The sequence below is a fragment of the Neodiprion lecontei genome, chromosome 1 (assembly GCF_021901455.1).
Source record: "Neodiprion lecontei isolate iyNeoLeco1 chromosome 1, iyNeoLeco1.1, whole genome shotgun sequence".
NCBI lineage: Eukaryota > Metazoa > Arthropoda > Insecta > Hymenoptera > Diprionidae > Neodiprion > Neodiprion lecontei.
In genome coordinates this window covers 35,044,609-35,061,533 of record NC_060260.1, presented here as the reverse complement: position 1 = coordinate 35,061,533, position 16,925 = coordinate 35,044,609, and the positions used below count along the sequence as shown (strand labels likewise).

At 40.2% G+C, this 16,925-nt stretch overlaps 1 protein-coding gene and 1 long non-coding RNA gene across 3 annotated transcripts in view; both read right to left on the bottom strand.

Moving 5' to 3' along the window:
- The window catches only part of LOC124292633, a 28,732-nt gene extending 21,926 nt beyond the window's left edge, over positions 1-6,806 (bottom strand). The window contains exons 1-2 of one of the 2 annotated variants that reach the window (XR_006902522.1): positions 5,918-6,806; positions 2,944-3,058 (exon numbers count right to left, since the gene is read on the bottom strand). This is a non-coding gene — a long non-coding RNA (uncharacterized LOC124292633). The remainder of the gene's footprint in view (positions 1-2,943; positions 3,059-5,917) is intronic. The other variant, XR_006902523.1, reaches the window with a different exon arrangement.
- LOC124292632 overlaps positions 1-16,925 on the bottom strand; it is a 134,026-nt gene that overhangs the window by 108,246 nt on the left and 8,855 nt on the right. The window lies entirely within an intron of this gene.

Sequence of the window (16,925 nt, the reverse complement as noted above, 5' to 3'; positions counted from 1 at the left end):
GAATCTTGGAAACTGTGCGAAATAAACTGAATTGAACGTAGAGTCTTATTGTTAGCTACTTCGTATAGCTGTCTGGAAGAGCGATTAAAAAAAAAAAAAAAATTTCCGCAGCCATGATTAAAATAGTAGGTAATAATTAAATACCGTCAGCCCTTGAAGAAAGAGGTTTTTCGATGTTATTGGCTCGAGAAAAAGTTACAGGGATCACTCGAAATGTGGGGCAAGAGAAAAGAAAACGGAGGAAAATACTGTAGAGAAAAAAGATGAATAACATTCATGCCACGTAACTATATATAATACATATATTCATCAAGATGGTCCTTAACAGGATTGTTTTTGAATTTTTATGCTCCTAGGGGCTTAAACGCTTTGAAATAATTTTTTTTTAATTCCCTGAAAATTTGAGCTCTCTACGTCAACTCTAAGATGTCCGTTTTGCGATAAAAGTATTTTATGGAAATAACATGTGAAAAACTTTTTTTGCCGTTTGATATTTTATAAGTCGATGAAGAATATACCGAAAATAATAGTAATTGTGTATTTTTTTAGAAAATTTAACGTTCTACAAAAAAGCTCTGATACATAAAATTCGCAAATGAAAGTGTTCATTTGTTAATTAAGTTTGATTAAACTTTGAACGTTAATTAACATATGAACGATTTCATTTACGAATTTTATGCAGCCAATTTTTCTTGCGGAGCGTTCAATTCTGTACAAAAATATATATTTTCAATTATTTTCGATATATTCATTAACGACTTATTAAATTTCCAAAAGCAAAAAAACTCTTTTCCATGTTATTTTTTACATTACATACATTATATTTATTAGAGGTGCGCGGGTATCCGAAATCTCGGGTTCAGGTAGGATTTGCATCGGGTTGGGTTTTTTGGCAATCCCGAAATCTCCGGGTAGTCCGAAATCTGCGAGTACCCCGACCCGAAATTAATCCATTTGACCGAACCCATCCCAGAGAATTTCACACTCCTACTGTTCTATAATGAAATTATTTTGCGATGACGTACTGATGAAGCAGATATGAAAGAATTCGATAGTATATTTTTCGATGAGCCTCTAGTCTGATTTTTTGAGAATAGAACCTCGTAATTCTAAACGGCTACGAAATTGTCCGTCAGATTGTCCAGGATTTCGGAAATGATACAAGTCCGAAATTTTCGAAAATCTGTGTACCCTTTGGAGATCCCGGTATTTTTCAAAAAGCGAAAACTTTCAAAAACCGAGATTTTCGAAGAACTCGGGATTTTTTGACCCGAAAAAATTCAGTACCCGCACACCCCTAATATATGTAAGAAAAAAAAAAATTCGGGAGGTGTGACGACGACTCGATCTGCAAAGAGAGCCGCTAAACCCACGCGTTTATATATTTACCATTGAGAACGACGACGGTGCTTTACCGTTTCTTCAATTGAGGAAGAGTGACGTTTAGTCCGCCTGAAGGTAACGCCTCGTTATGTCACTTACGATTGTGACATCTATCGGCTATATTAAATTATAATAATTGAATAAGAACGACTGTCAAACTCCCCGCCAATGAAGAGAAACGAAAAAACCTAGAATATAATTGTGGAGTAATTAGCTAAACACAACTACACGAGTAAACATTTACCACTGATTCTTTTCTCTAGTCCAACATTACGATAGCACAAAATTTTCGAGTGTACGGCGAAAGAATCTGATTTAAAAAACAAGACTGAAAATGAAAAGATGTCGACACGGACATTTCGTAAGTGAAAAGTCGCGGGGTTAAATATGCGCTGATACGTGCATATTCAGGACTTTGGAGCGGCGAGGGTAACGAGTGTCGAATAACGGCTCAGAAATTAAGCCGAGGCTGTTAAATTGACGGAGGGAGGAAGGTATTGCCGGTGCGGGGGCGGAATGGTCAATCCACATAGGCTTGAAAACACAGACGGCGAGTATGTAGGCACTTCTGAAAATCGATCGCAGGTTCAACACTCTCGACATTAGCGCGCTGGGTGTTCTCTGCAGTTATAATAATACGCTCCTGCGATTGAGTAAACGCGGCAGCGATATGTTTTTGAAAAAAATCACAATTTTTTTTTATTTTTACAATGATTTTTAAGAAACTAAGACTGCAAAATATGAGTGTTTTGTTTCACCCACGGTTTAAGCATTGAATTTCAAACAGTTACAAAAACGCGAATTGGCGGTTTTTTTCCTCAGCGTGAATCATTGCTATGACTTTACTAACTCCAACATTATTTTTCCTTCAAGTATTGCACCAATTATAATTATTGTACAAGTGTGTGTACACGGTATTCCCACACACCCGCAGCGATGATTTTCGAAGCACCGATTACGTATATCGAGGCGTGTGTCACAGCTATAATGCGTCCATCCATGTTCGTCCTTACGCCAGCTTTCGGTTCATTTTCACACGTGTATCGGCCTTCCATTTCGCACGGATATTGTGCATACGCATATGATTCCGTTGCACAAACAGTCGTCGTCGAGCCAACTGAAGTCAGTGACGTTAACGCAATGAAACATTCGGAGTAAAGTTCACTACTCAGAAATTATAATAAGTGACTTTGCAGTAAACAAGTTTCTCGAAATATGAATATGTTTTACCTTGATTATTATGGTTTGCTGCATTTCAAACATCTCTAAAATTGCGGAATAACGATTTTAACGAAGCGGGAACCATCGCAATAACGTTACCGATTTCAGCCTCATTACTGAACGAGGCTGAAATTAGTACCGTTACTGTAACGCTACATATTAAGGAAAAATCGTTAACCAGCTCCTGTAAGAATGTCTAAAATTTGCTAAAGCATGATAAATAAAATGTACTCATATTTTGCAAAGGCAACTCGTTGAAAGTCATTCTCTAAAATTGTACAATAATGATATTTTCACTGACGTTAATGTTTACGAACTTGAGCCTCGTACAATACCTACTAATTTTCGGAGTCTATGCAGCTGCAGATTGAACGTCGTTACGTGCCTCGGACCAGTTTCAACGGTTCAAGATTTACTCCCATTTATATGCAGGCTCCATTGAAGCTACTTCTGACTAGTAAGAAAAAAAAAAGCAAAGAAGAGATTAAAGAAGCAAGAAAAATCTCTCGAGGCGGGTGTGAAAAAGCCACCGTCGTACACATCGACACGCCCAATTGCAACAAGTCTTAGGAGGTACAGTCGAACCCCTTTCTTCCCCAATCACGTTAATGGAGAAATCGGTAGGTAATTGAACGCGTTGAGAGCTTCGTTCTTCATTCTCACCAACCCCGTATTTTCGAAGTTGCTCCATTTTATACGATGGGCACGACGTGGACTTTTCAAGTATTTGGCGGAAAATTCAGCTCAAACATTACTCGCTGAGTGAAGAGAGAAGGGGTGCAAAACCGATCGAAGCGAAGTTGATGAGTCCGAATTCGATACCACTACGTGAAATTGATCGCAAAATGGCTGAACGTTGGGAATTACGCAAATTCGAAATCATTTTATTAAATAAATCGAATACAAGTAAGTACTAAAATTGCTACCGAAAGCTTGGATATCAATTTTTCATTTAAAATCAGTTTAAAGAAAGGTAAAAAAAAATCTTATTGATAGGAAATTTAACATTGCTGTTTTTTTAATCAAAATCAATATCACTGTAGTTCTGAAAAATTAAATGACTACCGACGCCACGTTCGTAAGAAACAAAGAATGGACTTTGTTGTATGGCAGAGAATAGAGTTTTCTCAATAAAATTAACCATCCTCGAATGAAATTTTATCAAATTTTCAACGATTTTCAAGTGATATGATGCGAAAAGTCGATACCTAGGCTCAACTGGTTTATAATTACGACCGTACTTTTGTATCTGTATTTTCAGGAAAATCTTCGTAGCAAATACTGCAAATACGTGAGTTCGACGAATCCTGAATATCCTGTACATATCTCGTAATAAAATAAGAAAAAAGTATTGATTCCTGACTCACGAACCTCTTCAAAACTGCGTCCACTAATGGCTCATGTGCAGATTTATAACCTACTTTTTTTACTCACAGCGCTGATCGTGCTTCGCAGCAAATTCTGGACACGATTCAGGAAAGTTGCAAAGAAGAGTAAGTGCTATTATTATCCGCAAGAACCGCATCCGTGACTTGAGTCACGGTCACTCAAATGAAAGAATCTTACCGTCACGACTTGCAGAATTTTTCCCCGACTGAAACCTGAGTTGAGCAAGATTTGAAAAATTTTTTCTTGTTCGTCAAACGTTCAAGACAGCTTTTTGACAACCACGACTAGCTTATGAATGCGAGCCTGATCAGCTCAACATTCCAAAACTACATATATTTATATACATACATACATACATATATATATATCAATCTCGTGACGCACGGAGGACGCAATTCTTAGCCAATTTAAAATTGTCTATTTTCAAGATATAGGCCAAGTTTCCTGCGACGCTGAACGAAAGTCAACGTCTTCTCGCTCTTACAGAACTGTACAAACAAGAAATTTTCTCTCACCGCAGGGCGAGCTTCCACAATTCAATTTGGGTAATGCGAGTTCCTTGATTACACCCATGAAGCTTGACAGGCAAGGGAAGAATACGTCTGAGTAAAAAAGTCGATACTTATGGAGTACTGGATGAATGTGAGAAGTTACGCAGGAGATGCGATAGTGCCGATGGATGTTGCAAGACCGAGGCATCAGGGCATGAGTCGAATCGACAAAAATAGGAGCACAAAGTGCTTCCATTTACTCGACAATAGCTCTCGCCGTTTGCGATCTACAACCTCCTCCTCCTCGCCCGACGTGTATCAGATTTCATCGCCTCTACGAGTGCGCGAAATATATCGGCTGTCAGCCTCTCTTCCTCATTCTTATTCTTATTCGATTCAACCGTGAAATCCGACGACGACGAAGCGTTACAGGAAATCGTTTTCACGGATATTTACTAAATTACAGCCGCGTATGCACAACGCGTCGACCTTCACCTGCAATCAATGGCGACTGTAAATTGCCTCACAATCAGATGGGTTTTTATAAGGCCGTCGGGCAGGATATGTCCACGATTTCCGCTAGCCGCAGACTAATTACCATATCGTTCAAATGACACAGGTCAACACAAATTTTTTGTTTAATTGTTTTTTTTATTTTATTTTTTTTTTATTTTATTTTTTTTGCCGAGCTTATATTTAAATGAATAAATTTTGATTCTATACGTCGAATAATAAGCAAAATCTTAATTTAAGAAATCTTATAAAGTCTTGAAGTTTTTGGTCGATGGTATAAAACAGCAGGTAGCAGCACGTTGAAATAAAAAACAAACTTTATCCGATAAAACTATTTTTTCTTTTATATTTACGTGGAAGAAATGAAAATTTGACATGTAGAACCCAGGTTCAAAATTCGCGTAGAACCCGTGTAATCGATTCGTGCAGATACAACACACAATACTACACAGATTGTGTATCCCGTATACATGTAGATACTTTCTTTTATCGCAGGAGATATTTAATTAGACGGATGAAAAATGATTAAAATTAACGGATAATCATCGGCCAACGACAAACAGCTGATACGATAATGTTCTGATAAGGGTGAAAGACAAACGCGCCTTGTCAGATTGAAAATAGCGTATCATTATAACATATGCCAAATACCTCGCGAGCCGATCGCTTTAATTATTTATTGCGAGACGACATGTAAGATTTGTGATTGCGACGCAGTTATTACACGCAAACAGCTGACCGGGTTTATTCCATCAGCTGTAAACAGACTGTTTGTAAAACAGCGCGGGTAGAGATATTCTTTGTAGTCTCGATATTCGAAATTCGCACGTAATTGACAGGCTCAACGGATTTTCCAATGTTGTAAAATTGAATTTGAATGATACCGCATCAACTTTTTACGACGTCTATATATGACTTACTTTTTATGAGTGCTGTCCACAGCTCCCCAGAGGCGTTTTATAGTCTGCAGCGTTGAAAGCTCGGCGACATTTTCAATTCAAGTCACTTTCCACGGTAATTATATCTAAAGAAAATTTCGCGCACCACTTTGAGACAAGAGGTAATGATATTATATTATATACCCTTTTATCCGAAGGAATTCTCGCCGCGGTTTAGTCGATATTTTAACGCGATGAGTACAGATATGTATACATATATATACATATAATAAATATATATATATATATGTATGTATGTATTTATATATACACGTCACTTGAAATTGTAGGGAGTAGAAAAGTTCAACAAGGTTTAGAAGAAACGAAGCAGCTTGTTCGATATTCACAATGTTTAATTGCAACGACGTGTTCAGAAAGTGTAATGTCAGGTTAATTTCACCAGCGACACAGTTTCGATCACCATCGCACAACCGCCAGCGTTATACTGTCACCGGCCTAAACTTGAAACTCAGTTTCAAACAAGGCAGCAAGGACGATAGGATTGAATACGGGATAGGAAAAAAAAAAAACCACGATATAAAAAAAGAAAGAAAAAAACAAACCACTAACGGCAATCGATAAGAAGTCGGTTTTACAGTAGAAGAGGAAATACGAGATTGCAAATAACTGGTCCTCGTGATTTCAATCTTCCTCATCAGTTTTGCCGTGTTTTCGTTTCCAAATCACAAGGATCGACGAACCGCGATGCGACATATACGAGCCTAATTTCAATTCGTTGAAATAAAATTGCAAAGCTTTCGGGATTTTGCTGTATTCGCGACGTTCGTCAATTGATCAAGGCAAACACGTGGAGCTCGCGCATCCGTCACTCTCACGCTCTCTCCTCTCCGTCGCGGAAAAGAAACGACCGTCTCGGTGTCCAAGACAAGACTGTCAGGTTTGCCGCGTGCCAAGAGGTTCGAACTTCTGACGCCTACGCCACACGTCACACGCCACCCGCCGCAATGTCGTCTGCTCCTAACCACCGACATGCATGCTTCCCGGTCAGAGAGCTTCCGCTCGACGATTCACAGAGCTTACGGTTGTAATCGAACCATAGACATTCCGATTACGTTTCCCGTAGACGTAAGTATAATGATTCGCGGAAAAGGTATCCGTAATAATACGAAAATCCAGAGCAAAGATCACCGGTGATTAAACAACAAATTTCTGACATTGAAAAAATATTCCATACTGATCAGGTCTTTCACCTCGAGATATTCAAATTAATTGACGAACCTCGAAGTATAACATTATAATATGTTGGAGATTTACACACATCGCTAATGTATACGCGTTTCAGATTCACGTTGCTTCTATTTTTATTTGTTTTTTATTTATTTATTTATTTATTTATTTATTTTTTTTTTGTTTTAACGCGTGACTTGTTTGCAGCCGTGTGGACGTCAAGGATTTTGAGACACGTTAATGTAGTTTTCCGTAGTAAAATTGCCGGTTTTTACAGAACGGAAGGAGAATACGAAACACTTCGAATTCTAGGCTGTGACGTTGAAAAATAGACAAAAAAAAACTTTTTTTCTTTATAGAGCGTTGAGTACAATCTGGCTTGTATTATTTCTTTATAAGGTAAGTGACCCAATTCCAGAGATCCTTGGAAGCTCGTGTCGGAAGATTATAAAATAATTCTAATCTTATCAATCAAAGAGAATCCAACTGGAAATATTATACACTTATACGTAGAGCAAAAGTCGTTACAGCGGTGTATAAGATTATACTACGCGTATAATAACGTGATTGCAGTAAATCTTCTAATCATAAAAACGAACGATACGGCATGAATTCATTAGTAGATTATACGCGCGGTATGAATACATATAGATCGCGTATATAATCTCCAGCTCAGGTATGCGAAATGCTGTGCCTTCTACGCGCCTGAGACAAAACCGGATAAAAATTCGAGAGAAATATGAAACCTTGAAATTTTCAATTGCCAACTTATCGGAATAATTAAGTTTTTACGAAACACATATCCATTAAATTTTCAATATATTCACCGACACTGCAATTACGCGGTGTCCCCGATTTGTCATATCTGCAAACACTCGCGCGTCCCCGAATCCTTTATACTTACATGAATTATACATATACCTTTTTACGTACATCCGTAAAGCAAGAATCGTGGGAAAAAAAGGAAATCCAATTTTTTGCAATTTTTATACTCTTCTTTCTTATTTTTCTTTTACGTTTTATCGTTTAATCGATACGTCGAGCCGCGGCAAAATATGTATATACATATTCTTCAGGTATCCATCTATTCCCGTCGTCTGCTATCTCGCAGGATTTTTATTATCAGCTGTTAAAATTCGTATACGTGTTATTATTATACACCTGTCTACATACTAAAATATTGTAATTAAGCTTACGACGAAAGGTTAATGCTCGTATATGTAAGTAAATCGGTTATACGCAGATAAAATGCCCCATTTTCAGAAATTTAACAGCGCGTCGATCGATAGGCAATAGCTGTTACCAAATTCACCGTCCTATGTTTACATAACGTTATGTTATCGATCCATCGGTATAAAGTCAATTTATGTTTCATCACGTCGAGATTAACCTCGAAACGCGGATCATTAGTCGGTGCTTTGGTCAATCAATTTGAAGTTCGTTTTAACATCGATTGATCGAACGGTGCGCAACGATACGCGAGGAAAATCACTGGTTGAATAATAAAATACGACTTGTGCGAAATGCGATTCGTATAATCTCCATTCCGCAAAGGCTACTCAATCCGTGATAAATGATCAGCAACCACCCGCGCAACTTATTATTTGGGTTAGATAAATTTAAGTATTTTTTGCGAAAAACATTTATAAGTAATATAAAGTTGATATCGTGACCGAATTCGCATCTATTTGGAATAGCAAGAAAACAAGGATAGAATCCAAAGAAAAAAAGTAGACCTACTTGAACGGAAGAGTAATATGAGGAAAAAGAAAAAAATTATTGCTACAGGAATATTTATAAAAAAAATTAGTACATCGAGTTTATTCCGTAAGCTTCGACTATGACTCCGAGTTCTGGTTGAGCTGCAATCTTACGTAACGAACAGCAGATTCTAGATGAAAAAAAAAAAAACCGATGTTGTACAAACATTTCGACGCGGACCGATTCGGTCTTTGTCGCGTGTAATTCGTGCCACCCGAAGACCTCAGATAAGTCTCGGCATAACAGATTAACATGTTAATTGTCAGGCCAGCGCAAACGTTGAGCGAAACGACAAACATTGTTTTTCTTTCTCGAGAGTTCCGAAAGCAGGAATATTAAGATAAGCCGCATGCGTTCTAGTTGATTAAAAAACGAATTTGTAAAAACGAAGAATTGGACGCGTAATTTATCAAACGTGCAATTTACATTTTGGGATGCGATAAATGTGAGAAACTAAAATGAAAATCAGCACTCGCAACAGGTAAACGTACAACCCGTACCACCGTTCTAGGCAGCGATAATCAATTATGCAATTTTGTATATTTGATCGGCGTATCAACAATATTGACGCAAGGCATCGAAATTCTGTCGATTAAATATGCATCGTCTTGTCTCTAAATAACCCACACCGATCGATCGGGTTCAGTGACTGTTGTGTACCTACATATATACGTATGTATTGTATAATAATAATATCTGTGTAGCTCGTCTGACTGCCAAATTACCAAAACCGTATAAACGCGGATATGAAAACGAAAGGTAGAACCCTGCGCGTGAAGAGACGCAGAAAATAATTCAACGAGCAAGATTAAAAGTCAAAGTTGATGCCATTAGAAATAGGTGATTTTTTTTCTCACATCCAAGAGCAAAAAATTAAACAACGTTCTATCTCTATCTCTCTTTCTCTCTCTATAGTCTACAGTCATCATTTATTACTAATACTCCAGTCTCATGTTTCACATAATACGTTTAACGATCGTTTGAAGATTAAACCTTGCCCCATCTAATAAAAGATACAGGTCATTGATTCAAGATCAAGAACCGTATAAGTTATTAAAGTTACAAGGCTGTCGAAAAAAATAATATGGTAATGCGTTCTTCGCTTCCGAGTCTAGAGTCGAAATCCGAATTAAGAACTTTAGAGCATCGAGCTCATCCGTCTGGAAAACTCTCCGTGTCACGGAAGCGAGTTTTTACCAAGAGCTAAAATAACATTACGGCGTCAATCGATTACTGTGACGTTGGTTAGCCGAATGACAGACGACACACTTGATCGTAGAATTGCTCGGCAACAGTCACAATCGCATCATCGATACCCGCATGTCGCCGCCTTTCGATCAAATCCTAAAGGTGGACACCCAAGCCCAAGTTGCACGCAACGAACGATCGTCGGGACCATGTGACCGGACCTTGTCGAGTTCTACGCCATTGTATTACCGTTATCTGGTCAGCTGACCGACCAGTTTGAAAACCTGAAATGCTCTGGATGGCGGCCACGGTGTCCCTACGATTGTACACGTGTAATGGTGCATGGACGAGGAATAACGATCCAACGACGAAGAGAGGCTGCTGTGCATCGTTACAAGGAACGCGCGCGTAACACATTCGACGTCAGAGTCGATGCTAGAAAAGCTGACCACAGGCGTAAGGTAATTGGGTCTTTTTGACACGGCTCTCCCCACATTACCTACCATTATCATTCGCCACGTGAGCTTTCTTTCACAAATGATGCTTTCTTTCTACAAGATGTTGAAAAATTGAGGTTTCGGGAAAGTGAAAATTATTTTTGCTTCATCCAAGAGACGTAACGAGAACGACTCGTGCGTAATGTTGATAATACGGTACCCCGTAACACGTAAACATCTGCGTACAGGGGCCACATGATATATATAATGGATACCTTGTATAACGCCAGTTGCACGCGGTGTCACTTATCCGTTACCTCGGCTCCGTTTCCGTATGTTATAGGCGACTGATATGAAGTTTATTTGCGGCGCATGAACGGAACCCTTTTCATTCGATCCAAGTACCTACTACGGTCAGAAACGAAAGGAAGGAGGTAAAAGTACCTGGTATACAGGTATCGATCGACTCTCGCAGCATCAGCAGCAGCCACAATTGCGGAAGTATCTCTGACAGTCTCGCAATTGACATGAGAAAAACAGGAGTCGACCACCTGGAACACGAGAAGTATACGACGGGGGAAAATTGAGTTCGTCGCGATGCACCGGAGTAAACATATCGTGTGGCAGCTAGAGCAGTTCGGAGCTGAACATTGCGCAACTCTGGACGCGTTATAGAATGCCGGAAAACGATTGTCAAAGCCCTATTTTCTCGCAACACGGATCCAAAGCCCGTGTCGAGAGGGTGATTTTTCACGTTTTCCCGCAGGCTTGATTGCTTGTGTCAGACGTTCGTTAAAATTTTAATTATTCCTTTTCAGGAGAGCGGTAAAAAAGAATAGAAATATTTTCGGTAAAACTCTTTAGTCGTGAGATTTTCGGAGCGAATAGGGGAAGGAAGAGCGCTTGGCTCGAAGAACGCCAGATCGATCAACCGGTGAACCGGCACGAACGACTGGGCAAATGATAATTGGAATATTCGAGGAGGAGGAGGAGGAGGAGGAGGAGGAGGAGGAGGAGGAGGAGGAGGAGGAGGAGGAGGAGGAGGCCGCTAGGTATATTCGAGTGACAGAACGATATGGATTAATATGACTTCAAGGTCCCGGCAGATAACCATTGATGACCAGTACCAGCGAAAGCCTTACTCACGAGGCGGGAAACGTGATGGACTATGAAGAGGAAGATACTTTTGCAAGGTAGGCGCAAATTTTCGGAGAAAAAATTCCATGAAAATTTCAGGGTTTCCAGGATCTAAGACCTAAATCGTTTGGCGTATTAACTCTATATTCGGTTCAAATTCGATTCGAATTCAAGAAGAATATTATGTCCAGAAAAATCAGTTCAAGTGAATTTGTTTTCTCAACGAAAAAAAAGAAATTTGTTACCTCGAAAAATCATCTTTAATTCCCACGATAGGAAACTGTTACTTTCAGTTTTTTTCCAGATTTTTCAGGTGTGTAGCCACCCTGTAATAAAGAAATTTTGCGTTTTAAATACGTGGACTGCGATATTTCGCGATATATACGACACGTCGAAATCGACTAGGGCGTACAGTAAAAATTAGTAATCGAAATGTTTCTTTCTGGAGTAATTTTGAAGAGATTCAGACGGCGCCACAGCCATGCAGCCATCCGGCAAACGTTTCTGGAAAGTTCTACACTGCCTTTAGGTTATACACCGTCGACCCTAAGAAAATAAACGTGACGGCTCCAAACTCAGAGTCTGAGGTACAGACAAATGGATATGCAGGTATCCTGAAAGCACGCGCCTCTCGCTCATCGAAGAGGATAAGCTACGACCTGACGAGACAAGCTGGATGAACAAAGAGCGACGGGCTCAGGTTCGAGCTTACCGAACTGAGTGGGTTTTAGAGTCGAGAAATTTTTGCCACGATCGCACGGATTCTTCGGCTCCTTTCTTCCACCGGCAAATATGGGGAAGAATTTGTTTTCCAGGAAGAGATGTGCAAAAGCGAGTCCCGAGTCTAAAGAAAGAAAAATCTCGACGATACGTTGGCGCAATATTACGTAGGTGCCAATGTTCTTCAAACAGAAGAAAATTATTACGGAATTGTTAATACGTAATCAGAGTGTACAGCGCGTATAGCCGCGACAGACAGCGATCAGTCGGTTACATAAGGTGCCTATACTCAGTCATGTATCCGAAGTCGGTGAGTTTATTATACCGAAATAAAGAAGAAACAAATGAAATGGCAAGATTCTGCAGCAACGAGCTGTGAAAGTATGCGCGCACTTAATGCGAGAAAAAAAAAAACTCTACGCAAATTACAAAATTAATGCGTGGATGTGCTCGAAAATTTTTTGGAAACTTAACAGCTCAGTTCCTCCAAGTGGCAGTTGCGAAATACGTATGAAGGATCGCATCGAAGAAGCGACATAAATTTCCTTACAGCAAACGATTGAACGCTGCATTATTTGCTGCGCAATACACCGAAAGACAAAAAAAAAAAAAACCGCCGAGAAGAAAACGAAAAATTTCTTTCACGTGTTTCATCAAGCTTGAAGTGTCGGTGTGATGCAACCAACGATAGAAGAAAAAAAAGTAAAAAATTCCACCGGCAAGTCGACGTCGCTGGGTAGTTCTCGGTTTCATAATTTTGTCCAAAGTTCGGACTCGTTGACGGGCGAATGCGCACGGTGTGAATTAGTCACGGGATTTGAAGCGTTATAAACTTTTCATTCGGGTGGTCGAGGAGTCTCTCTTGATACCTATACCGGCACGGTACGTACTCATCGTCGAACCTCCTTGAGTTGGATATCGGCGATACTTTGAAGAGTTGAGAAGTTTACAAAGGTTTAGTGGTAAAAGTCACGCAATGCGTCGGACTTCGATTAGAGAAAGGGATTTGTTTGGACTCGTGCCGTTGTACAGCGGTGCACAAATAAATTGCGCAACGTTTATGCCCGCTCCGTATAGAAGGGAACTTTCTCGCGAGTGTCACTTGAGGAAGGTGTTTTCTGACTGGAAAAAAACCTTCGACCCTGGGCCCCTCAGGCCAGTCTATACGGCCCTGCATTTGATCGTACTCTCGTTTGATACGGTACTTGGACTGTAAAATTCTTGCTTCGTGATATCACTTTGACCCGTGGAACTCTCTGCTAGTTCCAGACGCTTTTGCCAACTTCACGGAAAGGAATGGAATCAGCTTGTATCCTTGATCATTGGCTCGTAAATTCCGGAACCGATTAAAAGATGTTATCGTTTGGTTTTAACGGCAGGTTCAGGTCAATAACACTATAAAAAAGTATTTGAATTTGAAATGAGAACACCAGATTTCAGCCTCGCCTCTCGAACTGTATTTCGGTCTCACTTTTGACTTGAAAACGAATTCATTTGCGTCGGGTGCAACGTGACCGTGCATAATAACGTTGTAACTCCCCCTACGAAAATATTTTAATCAAGCGGGTCAACGAGGTGATCTCGTAATGAAGAATGACACTCTTCCTCGACTTGTTCAGCTTCCGGCTCAAGCACCGGAGCGTAGGACAAAACGGGGAATAAGGGGTAATTTTATTCGCGAACTCGACAGAAATTGGGTCTTATCAGTGTAGGTTAACGTATGACATTTGATTGTCGAAGTTATTTTTTTTTTTTTATTCACGCACGTGAAATGGAACTCGTCGAATAACAAGTAAAGAAATACAATTATAAGAGTATGAAAATGTCAAGACGCGCAGACAGGACTGACTAAACCGGCACGATGAGCAAAAAATTGCGGAATTGAAACACACCAGAGATGAGTAATTTCCTGTGTCTTGACCCATGCCCTATGGAAAATGTTATGTGGAAAGTTGAGAAATGTTTGTAAAGCGGATAAGGAGCAGCAGTTGAGCGTGCGGAATGACGCAGGAAGTTTTATTCAAGTTTGAAAAAAATCCTTCGACAAACTGCAAGTGATTGTTATAGAATATAATGATCGATCTGGCAGACGGTCTTCTTTTAAACCTCATATCTGAGTATTGCTACGTCCTTCGAAAAAGAGATATAAACACGCCGATGACTTCAATGCGAAACGAAGAGAGTGTTTATGAAAAACGACTTTGAACTTTTTTATCAGGATACGTTACTCGAACTCGTGTAGCATAGTGGCGCTTAGCCGTATAAAGTGCGGAGAGAGACAGACAGAGAGAGAGAGGCTTGAAAGAGGAGGAGGAGACGCAGAGAGAAAGAGAGAACGAGCGCCTTGAACAGACGCGGAAGCGTTATAGAGCGACTGGGAGTGCTTCCAGAGGAGTAGAGAAGCTACTAGTGCGGACAAGGTAAATGAACCATAAAGTGTCATCGACGCCTTAGCCTAGACTAAGGCCGACGTGTTCCGCCAGTCCAAGACGTCAGTCGACTGTACGGGTATAAGCTCAATTTCCACCGGACATACGTGACGATATAACCTTCCCTATTTCCATTTCGTTGATTTGAAATTTATTCAACATTTGCCTTGGCTCGCTCGCCAGCTCAAAACTAGACTGCCGACATTACGTACGCTTGAGTCGACAAAATTTAAATAGTAAGTACACCACGAAGAGAGATCGTTTCGTTGACGACAGCAAAATAGTTGTTGACGATTATAGATGCCTACGTTGTAACCGAAACAAACTAATCAGCAAATTTGCGACATGTGAGCGCTAGTAGCTCTCAACGTCAGCAAAGCAGCAGTGGCACACATAGTGACGTTTAAAAGTATTTGTAAATTATAATTACCAATCGTTTCGGAAAAAGGGTGTGGCTATTTGCAATACTTTTGTCACAGTATTCGTTACTAAATACTGCCGAGGAATGGTTGTTTCAACCTCTCGTATGCCTGCCGTACAATCCGGATAGTGTAAAACTGTGTTACGTGGGGAATCAATACTGCCATAACGCGTGATATACGACGCTGATAAAAGTATCGGAAAGGAAAGTAAATGTTGTTCACTACTTGGCTACTTTCGCGAATATTGGATTATGTACAGTGAACATTGCTGTCTACTTTGACGCGAAAGTAATCACTTGAGTAGCTTCTTACAATACTTAATGCTACAATAACTCGTACACATGTCGGAGATTTCATATCATTGCATTTTTGCCGCAAAGCTCCGCTTCCAAAAGAGAAAAGAAATAACATAGTGCAGACAACTCTACGGAGTTCATTTCAACCCTTGTGAATCCCCTGAATGTAGGAACCATACTTCACCGCCAATCTTTCTATTACTCATTGCGACTCGGGTTGGATGATGGAGTAAAAACTGTGTCGCGTAATGGCAGCTGGAAGTGCGATACTCGAGTATTTTACAGCACAAGTCTAGCTGATGAGATTAATTAAACCAGTTTGACTGAAATCTTCGCCGTTGCACCAGCAGTTCCAATCTTCGTTATACGAAGAAAAAGTTATGGCAGATGTTTCCGGCTTATTCACGAGTTCGGCTCATTTTTTAGAAGCAGTTCGGAAGATTCGAAATGACCACAGACGATCTCTGACTCACTCGGCAGCAAAACTCGAATCACCTGCCAGCTACCTGGTGGAAATTTGGCGACGTAGCAATGGTCCATACAGGTGCCGATGGTCCCCAACGGATCGCATTTTTCTTTTCATTTCTGTTTTCGTATGATTACTTACCCGACAAGAATGTGCCAAAATGGCGCGTTCTTTATTCGGCTTACTACGACCCCGTAGCGTTGTAAGAATAAGAGAATAGGTACCTACTGAGAAGAGGGTTTCGATCATTTCGTGGAAGCACCCTGTTCGATCAGCTGATTTGGAGAAAGAACGCTGGTCGGCTGACTCCATTCTCGTATTGGATTTGACCCACGTTCCTCGTTCGTCAATGTTGGACTTGGCCTGACCGAACAAGCTACGACACGTAGAAACGTGAGTAAAGGAAGTGCAAGCACAAGGGTCGATCATGTCTGTGTGGTGCAGGGGAGCAGAGCTCTAGGATAGCGACACATTGTTATAAATAGATGGCAAAATACCGAAAGAAGCTTGGTATGGTATAGATTGATGGGCAAGTCGCGAGAGTTGGTTGAAAATCGATTAGATTCGGCGTTGCGTTGTTAGGCGATTGATTCACGTCATTTGCATCTTTGCTTAGATTCTTATTTAGAATCGCTGTTGGATCAATGTCGGCAAGTGGGTAGACACGTTTGCTCATAGGCGGCGAGCGTGTGTTGTGTTGTGCCATGGATCGTAAAACTTATTATATATATACTTGACATTTAGGATTTACAATTAATAACCAAAGTCATTATACTTCAGCATTGACTCAATGCCGTATCCTTGATCGAACCAGAGTTCAATCAACTTTGAAACTCCGGGAACAGAACACGTACGCGCTTGATTAATTGAACGTATTTAATGTTTCGCGGCAAAATTGGCTTCCTCGATGCGGAAATCGACACCAAAAACTTGCTGCGAACATTTG